This window comes from Eptesicus fuscus, chromosome 1 (assembly GCF_027574615.1).
Source record: "Eptesicus fuscus isolate TK198812 chromosome 1, DD_ASM_mEF_20220401, whole genome shotgun sequence".
Classification (NCBI taxonomy): Eukaryota; Metazoa; Chordata; class Mammalia; order Chiroptera; family Vespertilionidae; genus Eptesicus; species Eptesicus fuscus.
In genome coordinates this window covers 87,820,324-87,837,575 of record NC_072473.1, presented here as the reverse complement: position 1 = coordinate 87,837,575, position 17,252 = coordinate 87,820,324, and the positions used below count along the sequence as shown (strand labels likewise).

The following is a 17,252-nucleotide window of genomic DNA, read 5'->3' as shown; positions in this document are numbered from 1 at the left end:
TTAAAATGTATTTTTCCTGTTGGCAACAGAAACTTATTTTTTGTGTTTATTTTTCTTTTGAAGAGCTATTTCTTTTCAGATAACTGGGTCATTTTTTCATCTATCAAAAACTAAAGGGTAGGGGGGAAATTGTGACAGATTAAAATTTTTGCTTTTTAAGGAAAGATGAAATTCATTTTCACAAAGTTAAAGTGTTGTTGCTGGTGCAGAATTTATTTTGCTAAGTAATCAGACTAGGAATCAAATGCAAGTCCCCCATTCTTACCCAGGAATCAGCATTACTTCAGAATTATGAGTTTTTGTATGTTTTATTAAATCAAGTGACATTCTGTTTCAACCAAATTATTTTGACTTGGAAGTTATAGGACAACACAAATTATGCTAGGCACAAACCCCAAGGCATCACCTTTTCATTCTATTCAATTTTTTTTGCAAAAGGGAGAGTTTCTCTCTGAAGAGACACTAAAGAGAGGAAGGAAGTCAGTGAGAGTTGGTGTTCTATAAGCAGGTGTCAGGCACCCACAGCACACAGGCTGTTACAGCAGGTCCACTTAGCAATAATGGAGAAGGTAGTCTGTGCAGTCAGCAATGGGCTTCACCACCTGGTACTGGTTAATCACCTTGTGTGTCTGGTCATCAATGCGCAGCCAGCTATTCAGACCAATCTGGAAGACATCTGCATTGCAATGACTACCCTTCACACTGCTGCCATGATGGTAGTAGACTAGTGCAAATGCTCTATAGGTTCTGTGGCATTTAAAATTCTTATTTTTAACTCTTGGAGAAAGAAGTTCTTTACTAATTTCCAAGCCCACAAGATATTCAATTTTTGTTTTGTTTTGTTTTGTTTTTGGTAATCCTCACCCAAGGATATTTTTCCATTGATTTTTTAGGGAGAGTGAAAGAGAGAGGGAAAGACAGAGAGAAACATCATCGATGTGAGAGAAACACATCAATTGGTTGCCTCCTGCATGAGCCCTGACCAGGGCCCGGACAGGGGAGGAGCCTGCAACCGAGGTACATGCCCTTGACCGGAATCGAATCCTAGACTATTTTGTCCACAGGCCAATGCTCTATCCACTGAGCCAAACTGGCTAGGGCGATATTCAATATTTTTTTTATAAACTTCTGATATTCAAGAGTCTTCTTGTAAGCAAATCATTTCAGGTACAGCAGGAGGACAGGAAGAAGTTTTTCCAGAGTCACTGTTCAACTGATCTCAAGCTCTTGTGTTGTTTTTTTGTTTGTTTGTTTTGTTTTGTTTTGTTTTGTTTTTTGCAGTATAACCTTGGAAATATTCTCCTGCTACAAAGTTTTCCAGTGCATCCTGGACTGTATATATCTCATCAGACTGGATATCCTGGACTGTACATATCTTGTCAGACTGGATATGCAAGGTAAAAAAAATGGCTGCAAAGTGGTAGATTCTTTTGAACTCTGCTGGTAAATCACAGATCTGATGTGTCCACCAAAAATGCCAGTGACTGGGGTCTGAACAAAGTCCACCTGGCGAGTGACTGAAGTCTTATTTCTGGGGCCCACTTGCTCTCATTCATCCTCACTTCTGTCTCCTGGTTCTTCCTGCTCTTCCTCGTTCATTGAGTGGCTTTTGTGAGTTTTTTATTATTTGGTGAGATAAGTTTCTTTAGTTTCAACATTTCCTCATGAAGTTCATTTAGAATGAAGCCTATGTATTCCTCATCTTCTTGTCTATCCTTTTCAGACAGGCTCCATTTGATGACTGTAAGGAGTCTATACATATATGTGGGTTCAAAGGCAACTCCAGGGCAGATATCCCTCATGATTTTATTCCCAAGTGCTTGTCTGGGTTTGGGAAATACTGGCATATTTGTAAACTCATTCCTTAGCCAAACACACATCATGGATGTCAACGTACAATGTCTTCGCATTATTGAATACAGAGGAATGAACTTCATCAGAGGGCAAGCAATCAGTGCCTATAGTGTAGCATTAATGTAGGAGCAGTTTCCTTTATTGATCAACACATGGGGTTTCAATTATACTGGCTTATGTATTAGGGTTACATTCTGCATTAACTCTCCAACCTTTATGGCTACAGGAGCCTCTGAAACTGGAGCAAGCCTTTTTATGACTTCAGCCTGCTTTTCAGAGTCCAGAGGACTCAGTTTCCACAGAAACCACAGGCGAGGAGGAAGAGTGTTTAGAATCATGGAAAAGACTGGCCCATGACTTAGACTGATTGATGGGAGTGGTATCCACCACAGAGGCCAGGGCATCAGCAAGAGGGGAAGCGCTCTCAGCTTTAGCTGGATCTGAGTCATGCTTTCCACATTGTACAACTCCATCCCATTGGAGGTTGAGCCCTCACCTGAGGATTTAAATATTTGTCCATTAGCAACTCCAAGGTTTTCAGTAGTATCAGTGCCAACATAAGGGTGAACTACAGATGTCCACAACAGGTTGTCCCTGCCATCTGCTGCAGGGAGGCAGGACTGTACAAAGTCAGGCCCCTGATGGCCCTACGGCTATCCTTCAATCCAAGCATTGCTGTTCAGGGCTCTGAGGAAAGACCCACCAGGCACAGCATTACTGACTAACTCTTTGGAATACTTAGGGCTGCTACAGTCCTGGGTGTCCCCAGTAAGAGTATATCACCTATCAATTCTACATGCTGGATTGGTATGCCCATTGACCCTAGGGCTTCCATGGAAATACTACCCTCGCAGCCATCTGTCAAGTAACTATAATATCCAGGTGGACATTTTCTTTCTTCTTTTTATGCTCCCTTTTTCCAACATCACCAGAGACACCATTATTTTCCAAAACTTCAGCCTCCATGTTGTACCTATGATCCAGAGCAAGGGTATTGGATATGATCCAATCCTGGGTATTGGCAATCAATGGAGCTGTAGTTTGCTTCTTTAGCTACACCATCAGGGAGGGGTCTTTTTGGAAGTTGTGTAACTAAGAATAAATTCCATGGCCTGAGGATTCAATTTGCTTGAAATACTGTGGTTGGGAGTTCTCTACAAAGTGTCATTGAGTTCAATTACTTCATTAACATCAAACTCCGTTCTCTGATATTCTTGTCCATCAGGTAGCACAGAACTGTTACATTGTATGGAGGAAGCTCAATTGAAGAACAAGGAATCTCAAAGAACTGATTGAATTCATCAGGACTAAAATCTCCAAAAATATATTGTGGGCCATGGAAGGTTTCAATGAACCTTTCTGTTCTCCTGACTCTTCACACTGGTTCCCGCCCCACCCCCCACAGTGGCCATTTTCTGACCAGCATATACACTGTACTAGTAAGTAAAAATTTTAAATGAGGAAAATGTTGACACTAGAACCCCAAAAGAACTAAAAAATATTGTCATTAATACGTGAGTCAAATGAATCTCTTTGGAGGAGGATGTTATCAATGCAATGTCATTCTTGCGTTTCCAGAGAAATATGTATGTATTCAAGATGGGGTCTGCAAAGATTTTGTGTGATAGCCAAGCCGTTGGAGTACCCCATAGGTAGCCTGAAAAGGGTATATTTTATCCCTTTGGGGGTAGAAACAAATTATAGCTGAAAGGCTGTTGAAATAGGCACTGAATAGAATATATTACCTAATCTATAAAAGTAAAATATTTACCTGTTGTTGATTGAATAGAATTAGTAATTTTAATAATATTGAACATTAGATATGAAAGCCTTGGATGGAAGCCAATCATTACGTTTGTAGTAATCATTCATAAGGTACCCTTTATTTTTTCCAGGTTTAGGAACAATCAAATTTGGGCTATCCGATGGAGAAGCAGTGAGAATAATAACTCCTTTATTAACTAGGTTTTATATAATAAGTTTTAATCATAGAAGGCCCTATTTTTAACTTGCATTGGACTATAATAACTATTTTAACTAGAAGTCCAAATGATATAATTTCATTATTCCAATTTGTGTTAAAGATTTAATTTAATTTTTATTTATTATGTTTGAGAATCTATGGGCACCAGGACTATAAGAAATTTAGGCAAGCCTACAATTAAAGTAGCCATTTTCCTCTATTTATTTTGTTATTTTTAAAGATTATATGGAGAACAATGTGTAAATTTAGTGGGATTCCCAGATAAAGGTATAATTTGAGAGCTAGTATTAAATCCATGAGATTTTGTCAATTGTTGCTTTTTACCAATTGTTAAAGTTAATTTAGAACCTAGATTGTAGAATTCACAAAAGCCAATCAGTGTGCCCTTTCTATATATAAATTTTGGATTTCCAATGGATCAAATTATGGAACTTTAAAAAATTTATTTACATATTAGATATACATATATAGTTTATTATACATTTATATTAAAATATGATATGTATGTATAAATAATGTATTTATTAACTTTTTTCTCCATGATGCTAGGGGATTATTTTTAAACCAATAAGTAATCTAGGGCTTACATGACATTTGATAGATGTAGAATACTAGTATATTCAGTACATAAGGCTTCAACCTTCCTCTTCTTCCTACCTTTGGGCATATAGCATCCTAAAGCTACAGTTTCACCCCTCCCCTTTTCTTAGGCTTTTAGTTACTTGAAGCTGTGGTCTTCCGTTTCTGTCTCTGATTTATTAGAGGGGGGAAAAGGAGGGGAAGGAGCCAGTGCCTCTAGGCAACCTCTCCCTAAGATGGCCCCAGTCCCAAGTATAATCAATCTATCCCCCACTTTCTTTTCTTAAGCAAGATTACAAATCTCCTGTAATGTGCTTGGGCACTTTTTAGTTGCTCCCAATTGATGTACAAAGAGTTGCCTCCTTAAAATTAAATAAAATTAAATGATAAAAAAAATTTAAAAAATATATCAGACAATTTGAGGCCATCGTTGCTGTCCTTTATATAGACCCCAGCCTCTCTCAGCTTGACTGGGACACCCTAGAGAGAGAGGTCATTGGTCACAATGAACCATAGGGGCCGCTCAGAACCACCAGGAGCTTGTTAGGCAAACATACAAAGAGAGGGAAAAACTTTAACTACTGAGACATATAAGCCACTCTAAAAATCTTGATAAGGGGATTTTACTTGTACATTTGAATGTAGTTGCAGTCAGGGAAGAGGAAGAAAGGGAACATATGTCAAGGACCAGCCTTATCACACTGGTGCACCTATTCACCTACATGAGGTGTTCTCAGACTGTGGGCATGTTGAGGTATCAGGAAAATATGAATTTTTTAAAAATTTGCAACACACTCATACAAGTGAAATCACACAGTGTTTACCCTTTTGTGCCTGGCTTAACTTAGCATAATGTCCATCAGGTTTAATTTTTAGTTTCATTCCCTTATGGTTAAGGAATGGACTTTGTATACTTTCAATATTTTTTGTATTAATTGAGACTTATTTTGTGGACCCATATATGGTCTATTTTGGAGAATGTTTCATGTCCACCGGAGAAAAAAATGTTCATTATGCATTGTTTGGTGGAGTGTTCTATATATGTAAGGACCATTTTATTTATACTGCTGTTCATGACCTCTTTTGCTTTATTAATAGCCTGTCTAATTATTTTATCAATTATATGTCAGGTATTTCAACTGCCAAATATTATTGTACAAGTATATATTCTCCCTTTGATTCTATCAGCTTTTGCTTCATATATTTTGGGGCCCTGCTCTTAGGTGTGTTGATGTTTATAATTGTTGTATCTTCTTTTTCTTTTGGCATTGAAGAGATAGGTTTTATTTAATATCTGTGGGGAGATTATAGGCCATGGAAATGATTGACAATGATTGATTTGACATTAAGTAATGGATTATATAAATATTTATAGATTCTGTTGACCCCATTGGGGGAATCATTGAAATGTGTTCTTCTTCAGCTTCCTTTGTTTTGGCATTTGTAAAAATACTTAATATGGAGATATCCAGATATAAAAATCAAAATACTTGTGTTAGTCAAATGTAAAAACTACACTAAGAAAAACAGGCTTAAATACAGATTGACTGATAATACAGAAATGTCCTTTTGTTATCCATCCAAAGAACCATTACCAACAAAACTTAAACTATAGCTTTCATCAAGAATTTGTGAAATGAATAAAACGCCATTCCCACTATAATTTCCTGATGTAATGAGTGCTGCTGTTGTTCATGTTGTCTTTCTTTTTTTTAATTTTATTTAATTTTTTAATTTCTTTATTGATTAACGTGTTACATATGTGTCCTTATTCCCCCATTACCCTCCCATCTCCCCCACTCATGCCCTCACCTCCTTGTTGTCTATGTCCATTGGTTAGGCTTATACTGTATTCATGCATACAAGTCCTTTGGTTGATCTCTCCCCCTTACTCCCACCCTCCCCTACCTTGCCTCTGAGGTTTAATGGTCTGATCAATGTTTTTCGGTCCCTGGATCTATTTTTGTTCATCAGTTTACATTGTTCATTATATTCCATAAATGAGTGAGATCATGTGATATATATCTTTCTCTGGCTTATTTCACTTAGCATAATGCTCTCCAGTTCCATCCATGCTGTTGAAAATGGAAAGAACTCCTTCTTTTTTACCACTGTGTACTATTCCATTGTGTAGATGTACCATAGTTTTCTAATTCACTCATCTGCTGATGGGCACTTAGGCTGTTTCCAAATCTTAGCTATTGTAAATTATGCTGCTATGAACATAGCGGTGCATATATCCTTTCTAATTGGTGTTTCTAGTTTCTTGGGATATATTCCCAGAAGTGGGATCACTGGGTCAAATGGGAGTTCCATTTTTAGTTTTTTGAGGACACTCCATACTGTTCTCTACAGTGGCTGCACCAGTCTGCATTCCCACCAGCAATGCACCAGGGTTCCTTTTTCTCCACATCTTCGACAGCATTAGTCATTCATTAATTTGTTGATGATAACCATCCTGACAGGTGTGAGATGGTAACTCATTGTCATTTTGATTTGCATCTCTCCGATGATTAGTAACTTTCAGCCAGTTTTCATATGCCTCTTGGCCTTCCTTCTGTCTTCCTTTGAAAAGTATCTATTTAGGTCCATTGCCCATTTTTTGATTGGGTTGTTTATCTTCCTTTTGTTAACTTGCATGAGTTCCCTGTAAATGTTGGAGATTAAACCCTTATGGGTGATAACATTGGCAAATATATTCTCCCCTGCAGTGGGCTTTCATGTCGTTTTGTTTATGGTTTCCTTTGCTGTACAGAAGCTTTTTATTTTGATGTAGTCCCAATTAGCAGTTTCAGTGAAGAAATTGCTTCAGAATATGTCTGATATTTTGCTGCCTGTGAATTCTTCTCATATTTTTTATGGTTTCCTGTCTTATGTTTAAGTCCTTGATCCATTTTGAGTTTATATTTGTGTATGGTGTAAGTTGGTGGTCTAGTTTGATTTTTTTGCATGTATCTGTCCAATTTTCCCAACACCATTTATTGAAGAGACTGTCTTGACTCCATTGTATATTCATGCCTCCATTGTCAAATATTAATTGAGTATAGTTTTTTGGGTTGATTTCTAGGTTCTCTATTCCATTCCATTTATCTATATGTCTGTTCTTGTGCCAGTACCAGGCTGTTTTGAGAACAGTGGCTTTGTAATGAAGCTTGATATCTGGTATTGAGATCTCACCTACTTTGCTCTTCTTTTTCAGGATTGCTGTGGCTATTTGGGATCTTTTTTAATTCCAGATGAATTTTTGGAAAGTTTTTTCTAGGTCTGCAAAATACGCCTTTGGTATTTTAATGGGAAGTGCATTGAATCTATAGATTGCTTTGGGTAGTATGGAAATTTTAATGATGTTGATTCTACCAATCCATCAACAGATGGTATGTTCTTCCATCTGTTTATGATTTCCTCTATCTCTTTTTTCAGTGTCCTGTAGTTTTCCATGTATAGGTCTTTTACCTCCTTAGTTAAGTTTATTCCTAGGTTTCTTAATTTTTTTGGTGCGATGGTAAATGGAATTGCTTTTTTAGTCTCTCTTTCTGTAAGTTCATTATTGGTGTATAGAAATGCCATAGATTTATTGGCATTAATTTTGTATCCTGCTACATTGCCGAATTCATTTATTAAGTCTAACTAGAGGCCCGGTGCACGAAATTCGTGCACGGAGGGGGGTTCTCCCTCAGCCCAGCCTGTACCCTCTCCAATATGAGACCCCTCGAGGGATGTCCAACTGCCCGTTTAGGCCCGATCCCACTGGGATCGGGCCTAAACGGGCAGTCGGACATCCCTCTCACAATCCAGGACTGCTGGCTCCCAACTGCTTGCCTGCCTGCCTTCCTGATTGGCCCTAACCGCTTCTGCCTGCCAGCCTGATCACCCCCTAACCACTCCGCTGCCAGCCTGATTGATGCCTAACAGCTCCCCTGCCAGCCTGTTTGCCCCCAACTTCCCTCCTCTGCCGGCCTGGTCACTCCTAACTGCCCTCTCCTGGAGAGTTGATCACCTCCAACTGCCCTTTCTTGCAGGCCTGGTCCCTCTCAACTGCCCTCCCTTGCAGGGCTGATCCCTCACAACTGCCCTCCCTTGCAGGCCGGGTGCCTCCCAACTGCCCTCTCCTGCTGGCCATCTTGTGGTGGCCATCTTATGTCCACATAGGGGCAGGATCTTTGACCACATAGGGGGCAGCTATATTGTGTGTTGCAGTGATGATCAATCTGCATATTATTCTTTTATTAGATAGGATAGAGGCCTGGTACAGGGGTGGGGGCCAGCTGGTTTGCCCTGAAGGGCGTCCCAGATCAGGTGGGGTTTCCCTTGGGGTGTGGGGCAGCCTGAGTGAGGGGCCTGTGGTGGTTTGCAGGCCGGCCACGCCCCCTGGTAACCCAAGCGGAGGCCCTGGTATTTGGAATTTATTTTCCTTCTACAATTGAAACTTTGTAGCCTGGAGCGGAGCCAAGCCAAGCCTGGGGCTCCCTCCGAGGCCGCAGCCATTGTGTTGGGATTATAATTAAAACTATGTTGCCTTAAGCAGGTGAGCCCGGCCAGGGTGTGTGGAAAGCTTTGCTTCCCCTGTTGCCGGCGGCAACCCTGGCCTGCTCTCTCAAGCTCCATTCTGCTGCCATTTGTTTGAATTTGTTTACCTTCTATAATTGAAACTTTGTAGCTTGAGTGGAGGCTTAGGCCTGGAAATGGCAGGTGGAAAGCTTGGCCTCCTCTGTTACCTAGGAAACCTTGCTCTCTGTGGCTGTAGCCATCTTGGTTTGGGTTAATTTGCATACTCGCTCTGATTGGATGGTGGGCGTGGCTTGTGGCGTGGCTTGTGGGTGTGTCGGAGGTGTGGTTAATTTGCATATTTGTCTATTATTAGATTAGATAATATTTTTTGATGGACTCTTTAGGGTTTTCTATGTACCATATCATGTCATCTTCGAATAAGGACAGTTTTACTTTCTCTTTTCCAATTTGGATTCCTTTTATTTCTTCTTGTCTGATCCCAATGGCTAGTACTTCCAATAATATGTTGAACATGCGTGATGAGAGTGGACATCCCTGTCTTGTTCCTGTTCTAAGGGGAAATGGTTTTAGTTTTTGCCCATTGAGTATGATGTTGGCTGTGGGTTTGTCATATATGGCTTTTATTATGTTGAGGTATGATCCTTCTATTCCCACCCTAATGAGAGTTTTTATCAAGAAAGGGTGTTGGATATTGTCAAGTGCTTTTTATGCATCAATTGATATGACTATTTGATTTTTATCTATCAATTTGTTTATGTGATATATCTAGTTTATTGATTTGCAGATAATGTACCATCCTTGCATCCCGGGATTAATCCTGCTTGGTCATGGTGTATGATCTTTCTGTTGTACTGCTGGATCGAATTTGGTAGAATTTTGTTGAGGATTTTGGCATCCATGTTCATAAGGGATATTGGCCTGTAATTCTCTTTCATTGTGTTGTCTTTATCTGGTTTTGGTATTAGGGTGATGCTGGCTTCATAGAATGAGCTTGGAAGTGTTTCTTCCTCTTGAATTTTTTGGAATAGTCTGAGGAGGATAAGTTTTAGTTCTTCCTTGAATGTTTGGTAAAACTCCCCTGTAAAGTTGTTTGGCCCTGGGCTTTTGTTTGCTGGAAGCTTTTTGATTACTGCTTCAATTTCTTCCATAGTTATCAGCCTATTGAGATTTTTAGGTTCTTCCTGATTGAGTTTTGGAAGATTGTATTTTTCTAGGGATGTGTCCATTTCCTCCAGGTTGCCTAGTTTGTTAGAATAGAGTTATTCATAGTATTTTTTAACAATCCTTTGTATTTCTTTTGGGTCTGTTGTTATTTTGCCTCTTTCATTTCTTATTTTGTTTATTTGGGTCCTCTCTCTTTGCTTCTTGGTGAGCCTGTCTAGAGGTTCATCAATCTTGTTTGTTCTTTCAGAGAACCAGCTCTTGGTTTCAGTGATCTTTTGTTTTTCTTTGTTTGTTTGTTTGTTTGTTTGTTTGTTTTTGTGTGTTTTATTTTTTTGGTCTCTATGTCATTTATTTCTGCTCTGATCTTTATTATCTCCTTACTTCTGCTCACGCTGGGCTTTTCTTGTTGCTCTCTTTATAATTCTTTGAGTTGTAGAATTAGATGATTTATTACCATTTTTTCTTGGTTTTTTTGAGGTAGGCCTGTAGTGCTATAAACTTCCCTCTCAGGAATGCTTTCATTGTGTCCCATAGATGGATTGTTATGTTTTTATAGTCATTAGTTTCCAGTATGTTTTTAAATTAATTTTGATCTCTCTGGTAACCCAATCACTGTTTAATAGCATGCTATTCTGCTTCCAATGTTTGAATTTTTGGGGCTGTTTTTATTGTAGTTTATTTCCAATATTATGCTATTGTTGTCTGAGAAAATGCTTTATATGATTTCAATATTCTTTAATTTGGGGAGACTTTGCTTGTGACCCAATATGTGATCTATTTTTGAAAATGTCCCATGTGCACTTGAGAAGAACATATATTCTGTGGCTTTGGGGTGAAATGTTCTGAAGGTGTCAATTAGGTCCATCTGATCTAGTTGAATCATTTAGGATTGCTGTTTCTTTGCTTATTTTTTGTCTAGAGGATTTATCCATTGATGTCAGTGATATACTAAAGTCCACTACTATGATTGTATTGTTGTTGATCTCTCCCTTGATATCTTCCAGGAGTTTTTTAATGTATCTTGGTGCTTCTGCATTGGGTGCATATATGTTTATCAGGCTTATGTCCTGTTGTTGTATCAATCCATTTAGTATTATGAAATGGCCTTCCTTATCTCTTGTTATGGCCTTCACTTTGAGGTCTATTTTGTCAGATATAAGTATTGCTTACCCAAGTTTTTTTTTTCTTTGTTTCATTTCCATTTGTCTGGAAGATATTTTTCCATCCCTTCACTTTCAGTCTATGTGAGTCCCTTGTGTTGTGGTGTGTCTCTTGCCGACAGCATATATATGTGTCATGTTTTTTTTTATTTTTATCCATTCACTCACTCGATGTCTTTTTATTGGAGCACTTAGTCCATTTACATTTAAATTTATTATTGAAAGGTACTTGTTTGTAGCCATTTTTATTTTTTGTGCCTGTGTTCCTTCTTCCCTTTTTATTTCTTCTTTTTACACCAGTCCCTTTAGCATTTCTTGCATTGGTGGCTCAGTAGTGATAAACGCCCTTAGCCTTTTTTTGTCAGTGAAGCTCCTTATTTCCCCTTCAATTTTGAATGATAGCCTTGCTGGATAGAGTGTTCTTAGATTCAGTCTCTTGCTTTGCATCACTTTGTAAATTTCCTTCCATTCTTTTCTGGCCTGATGTGTTTCTATTGATAAATCATTTGATAATGTAATGGGAGCTCCCTTGTATGTAACTTTCTGTCTCTCTCTTGCAGCCTTTAAGATTCTTTTTGTCCTGAACATTTCTCATCGTAATTATGATGTGTCTCGGTGTGGGTCTTTTCAGGTTCATCTTGTTTGTGACTCTCTGTTCTTGTGTGACTTTTTTCTTCCCCTCATCAGAAAAGTTTTCTGACATTATTTCTTCAAATAGGTTTTCTAATCCTTGTTCCTATTCCTGTTGTTCTGGCACCACTATTATTTGTATGTTGCTTTGTTTCATGTTGCCCAATAGCTCTCTTAGGCTCTCCTCCTGTCTTTTAATTTTTTTTTTCTCCAATTGCAGTTCACTTTGTGTGTGCTTTGCTTCCATGTCTTCTAATTCACTAATTCAGTCCTCCACTTCTCCTAGTCTACTGTTGAAACTTTCCATGGTGTTTTTTATTGCAGCTATATCACTCTTCATTTCTTCTTAATTCTTAAATAAGTTATTTATTTTTTCATCCATTTCTTCTTTTTTTAATATATTTTTATTTTTATTGATTTCAGAGAGGAAGGGAGACGGAGAGGGAGAGAGAGAGAAATACCAATGATGAGAACCATCAGCTGCCCTCCGCACGCCCCCTACTGGGGATCGAGCCCAAAACCCGGACATGTGCCTTGACTGGAATTGAACCCGGGACCCTTCAGTCTGCAGGCTGATGCTCTATCCACTGAGCCAAACCAGCCAGGGCTCATCCATTTCTTCTTGATTCTTACATAAGTTGTTGATTTTTTTTATCCATCTGGTTTATGAACTGTATGACCCTTATTTGGAATTTTTTCTGACATATTGCTTGCTTCTGTTTTGCTTAGCTATTTTTCTGGTGATTCCTCCTTTTCTTTCCTTTGGGAGTTTCTTTGTCTACCCATTTTTGGTCTCACCGACTGATCTAGATGTCGAGTCGTGCAGGGGCTGGTCCTTGCTTGGCAGTGGCTCCTTGGGCTGCAGTTGCTCCTCAGGCAGTCGCTGAAGCAGCTGCTGCTCAGTTGGCAGCAGCTCCTCTGGTGGGTGCTGTTTGCAGCAGTGGTGTCTCCTCTGGCTGGTGTGGAAGGCTGCTAGAACAGCTGCTGTTCCTTGGACAGAGGTGGGATGCCCACATGGCTGCTGCTCTTCGGACAGGGGCAGACTGCTCACCTGACTATTGCTCCTCGGATCAGGACAAGCTGCTCGTGAGGCTGCCAGTTCTTGGACTGTGGCAGGTTGCTTGCTGGGTTGGTGCTCCTCATACAAGTGTGGGCTCCTCGTGCAGCTGCTGCTCCTTGGATGGGGGACAAGCTGCTTGCATGGCTGCTGCTCCTCAGGCAGGAGTGAGCTGCACATGCGGCTGTTGCTCCTCAGATTGGGGTGGGCCACTCACCCACCTGTTGCTTATCGGACAGTTGCAGACTGCATGTGGCTGCTGCTCCTCGGATCAGTGCAGGCTGTGCAGGACTGCCACTCCTCTGACATGGGCAGTCTGCTCATGTGGCTGCTGCTCCTTGGACAGGGGACAGGTTTCTTGTGTGGCTGCTGTTCCTTGGATCAGTGCAGGCTGCACAGGACTGCCACTCCTCAGACAGGGGCAGTCTGTTGGTGTGGCTGCTGCTCCTCGGACGGGGGATGGGCTGCTTGTGGGGCAGCTGTTCCTCAGGCGGGAGTGAGCTGCACGTGCAGCTGCTGCTCCTCGGACAGGTGCAGGCTGCGTGTGGCTGCTGCTCCTCGGACCAGAGCAGGCTGCGCAGGACTGCTGCACCTCGGACATGGGCGGTCTGCTCTTTTGGCTACTGCTCCTCAGTCTGGGGCAGGCAGCTCGGGCAGGTGTTGCTCCTCGAATGGGGGAGGGCTGATCACGGTGCTGCTGTTCCTCATATGGGGGAAGGCTGCTCACACAGCTGCTGCTCCTTGGACAGGGGATGGGCTGCTTGTGTGGCTGCTGCTCCTCGGACAGGAGTAAGCTGCATGTGCGGCTGCTGCTCCTCAGATGGGGGTGGGCCGCTCACCCAGCTGCTGCTTGTTAGACAAGTGCAGGCTGCATGTGGCTGCTGCTCCTCGCACCGGTGTGGACTGTGAAGGACTCCCACTCCTCAGATGTAGGCAATCTGCTCATGTGGCTGCTGCTCCTCGGTCCAAGATGGTCTGCTTGGGCGACTGCTGTTCCTTGAATGGAGGAAGGCTGCTTGCAGTGCTGCTGTTCCTCGTACGGGGGCAGGCTGCTCACACAGCTGCTGCTCCTTGGATGGGGGCAGGCTGCTCATGCGGCTGCCATGCCTCAATCATGGGCGGGCTGCTCTTGTGGCTTCTGCTCCTCAGATGGGGCGGACTGCTCGTGTTGTTGCTGCTCCTCGGATGGGGAATGGGCCACTTATACAGCTGCTGCTCCTTGGGCAAGGGCAGGCCACGTGAGGCTGCTGCTCTTAGGCCTGAGGCAGGCTGCTCGCAGTGCTGCTGCTCCTTGGACAGGGGAGTGGGCCACTCACACAGCTGCTACTCCTTGGACAGGGGCAGGCCACATGAGGCTGCTGCTCTTATTCCTGGGTCGGGCTGCTCATGGGGCTGCTGCTCCTTGGACAGAAGCGGGCTGCTCACGTGTCCGCTTCTCGCGTGGTTGCAGTGCTTGGGCTAAAGGTTTGGGCCGGTCAGGGGGTAGCATGCTTCAGAACTCACAGGAGCCTGCACCCAGGGTGGCTGGATACTCATTGACCATGGGACTACAGCCGAGTTATCAGGACCCTGGCAGGGGTGGCTGTAGAGTCCTGGGTGTTCTCTGAGGGCACCCTGGGTGGAGGTGAAGCTGGAATCCCAGTCACAGCAGCTCTCTCCTTTAAAAAGGCTAGGCCTCTGAGGAAAAGTCGGCCTCCCAGTACTGTTTGCAATGGTAGCAGAGGCTGCCTAGTTAGGCAAGCCCGGTTAGCCTCCCCCAGAAGGTCCTGTGGGATCTATCTGTGCCTCACTCACATACACAGACACACACACCTCACATGACCACACACTGCTCTTTTGCTCCCTCACTCACTCACACTCTCTCCCTCACTGCAGCCTTCTTCCTGCTACTGTAGTTGCTTCTGGGTGTTATTGACCCATTCGTGGATGGAGTTTCCTCTCCAAGTGTCTGGTTAATGTGGCTTGCTCTCTAGCTCCTGGACAGACAGGATAAAATTCACCTCGACAAGACACAACACAAAGGGAACAAAGCACGAATACCCTCACGACACCAATGACCCCACTATAAGTAACCACGAGAGAAAATAGAATTAGGGGAGAGAAAAGAGAGCACAAATGATATCAAAGGGAGAGAAAAAGATGAGAGAAAAGAAAAAGGAAGAAAAAGGAGAATATACATATATATATATATATATATATATATGTATATATATATATATATATATATATATATATATATATGAAAACACCACAGAACCAATAGATAAACCAAAAAAATAAATAAATAAATACAAACACCAAACACACAGCAAAGAGGGTGGGGGGCAGAATCTGTAGAGGCTAAGCTTATATACAGAAAATAAGGTTAAGAATTGGATGAATATGGGGAGGTCCTCAGTTCAGTGTGGAGAAAGTAGAAAGGAGATGGCTGGATAAGAAGAAAGAGAACGAGAAGAAAATAATAATAATAATAATAATAATAATAATAATAAATTTACAAAAAATTGATTTCAAAAATGGTATAAAAATAAAAAATAGCAAATAAATATAAAATAAAATAGAGTGATGAAAAAATAATGTGAAAAGAAATAGAAAATAAAGCAACAAATAAAAACAGGGAAACAAAGATAAACGAAGAAAAATAATAATAATTAAAAAAATAAAAATGAAAAAGTGAAGTGTCGTTCCTTTGTCTTGCTTAAGATCCCAGTCTTCTGTACTGTCTTTAGGCCAGTCCCTTTGGACTCTCAGTGACTATTTAGATTTTTTTTTCAAATCCTTTGTACTATTCAGGGTGGGATCTGGGTGTGGCTGTATTGGTTGCCTGGAAACTGGAAGGAGGGGCTATCTCTTCAGGACAAAATGGCTGCCCAGGTCCCAGGGCTCAGGTATGACTCAGCACCAGACTCGCTGCCACTTCTCCTGGAACCCCTCCTATCCCCAGACTCCAAGAGTCAGCACCTTCTCCCTCACCTCAGCCACGGGTAAGTGTCTGTATCCAAAAGGTCCTATGAACTAGGTTCAGTGAAGGAAGGCTCAGACTACAGAGAGGGGAAAGATTGAGCCTCTGCACGCTCCTCTCCTGCCAGTGCTGCACAGTCTGGCCAGCCCTTCAGGCTGCCCCCTCTGGTTCAGCCTTTTGTGACTGTGGACCCAGTTCCAGAATCCCCTGCGGTCCAGCAGTCTTGTGGCCCTTCTTTCCACAGTCAGATGCTGTGCCTGTTCCCAGAGATGCAGCTTGGTGCTGTGCGTGTTCCTTGTGAGGTCTGGCAGACTCTACTGCCCAGATCCTTGATTTTACCTTTTTCCAAGGATCCTATACCCTTCCTGGCTGCAATCTGTCTTGCCTGCTGAGTCTCCTTCACCAATTTGGGTTGGATGTTACTCGTTTCAGCTGTTCTTTCTATCTGCTCCGGGACAAGGCTCGGGATACGTCTGTCTATTCTGCTGCCATTTTGTCTCTCTTATTGTATCTTCTTAATGAATGAAATCTTTTATCAATATATCATGCCATTATTTGTCTCTGGTAACAATTTATGGCTTAGAATATATTTTGTCTTATATTCACACAGCCACCCCAACTCTCATTTGAATAATACTGTCATGGAATATCTTTTTTATGCTTTCACTTTCAACCAATTTGTGTCTTTGGATCTAAAGTGAGTCTTTCATAGACAGTGTATATATAGTTGGATCATGTTTTCTTTTATCTATTCTGCTAATTTCTGTGCCTTTTAATTGGATATTTTAATCCTTTGCTATTTTGCTACTTGTTTTCTATATGTCATATCTGTTTTGTCCCTTAATTCTTCCCTTACTGCCTTTTGTGGTTAATTTTTTTTTTCTGGTGGACCATTGAATTAACTAGTTATTTTTTCTATATTTTAACTTTGTTCTTAGTAGTTAGTCAGGGAATTACAATGACCATCCCTAATTTATAAAAATGAAATTAGAATTAGTACCAACTTACCTTTAAATATATATAAAGCTCTGCCCAATTGCAGCTCCATTCCTCTCTCTTTGTGTTGTGATTATAAAAATTAGTAATTTATACAACACTAGAGGCCCAGTGCATGAATTCGTGCATGGGTTGGGTCTGGCCAGCCCACCCCAATGGGGGTCGATCAGGGCCAGGCCGGCAAGAGGGAGGGGCCACAGGTAGTTGGCCGGCTGGCCCTGACCCCAATCAGGGTGGGGGGGCTGATTGGGGGCTGGGCCTGCCAGGAGGAGGGGCTGCAAGAGATTGGGGTGGGGCCAATCAGGGCCCTGATTGGGTCAGTTGGCCACTGCAGTGCCCATCATAGGGACCAGTCCT

The 17,252-nt window shown here is 41.6% G+C and overlaps 1 pseudogene; it reads right to left on the bottom strand.

The window, feature by feature from the left end:
• Positions 1-536: 536 nt before the first annotated feature.
• On the bottom strand, positions 537-13,023 carry LOC103303184 (ubiquitin carboxyl-terminal hydrolase 10-like; annotated as a pseudogene).
• Between the last annotated feature and the right edge of the window lie 4,229 nt (positions 13,024-17,252).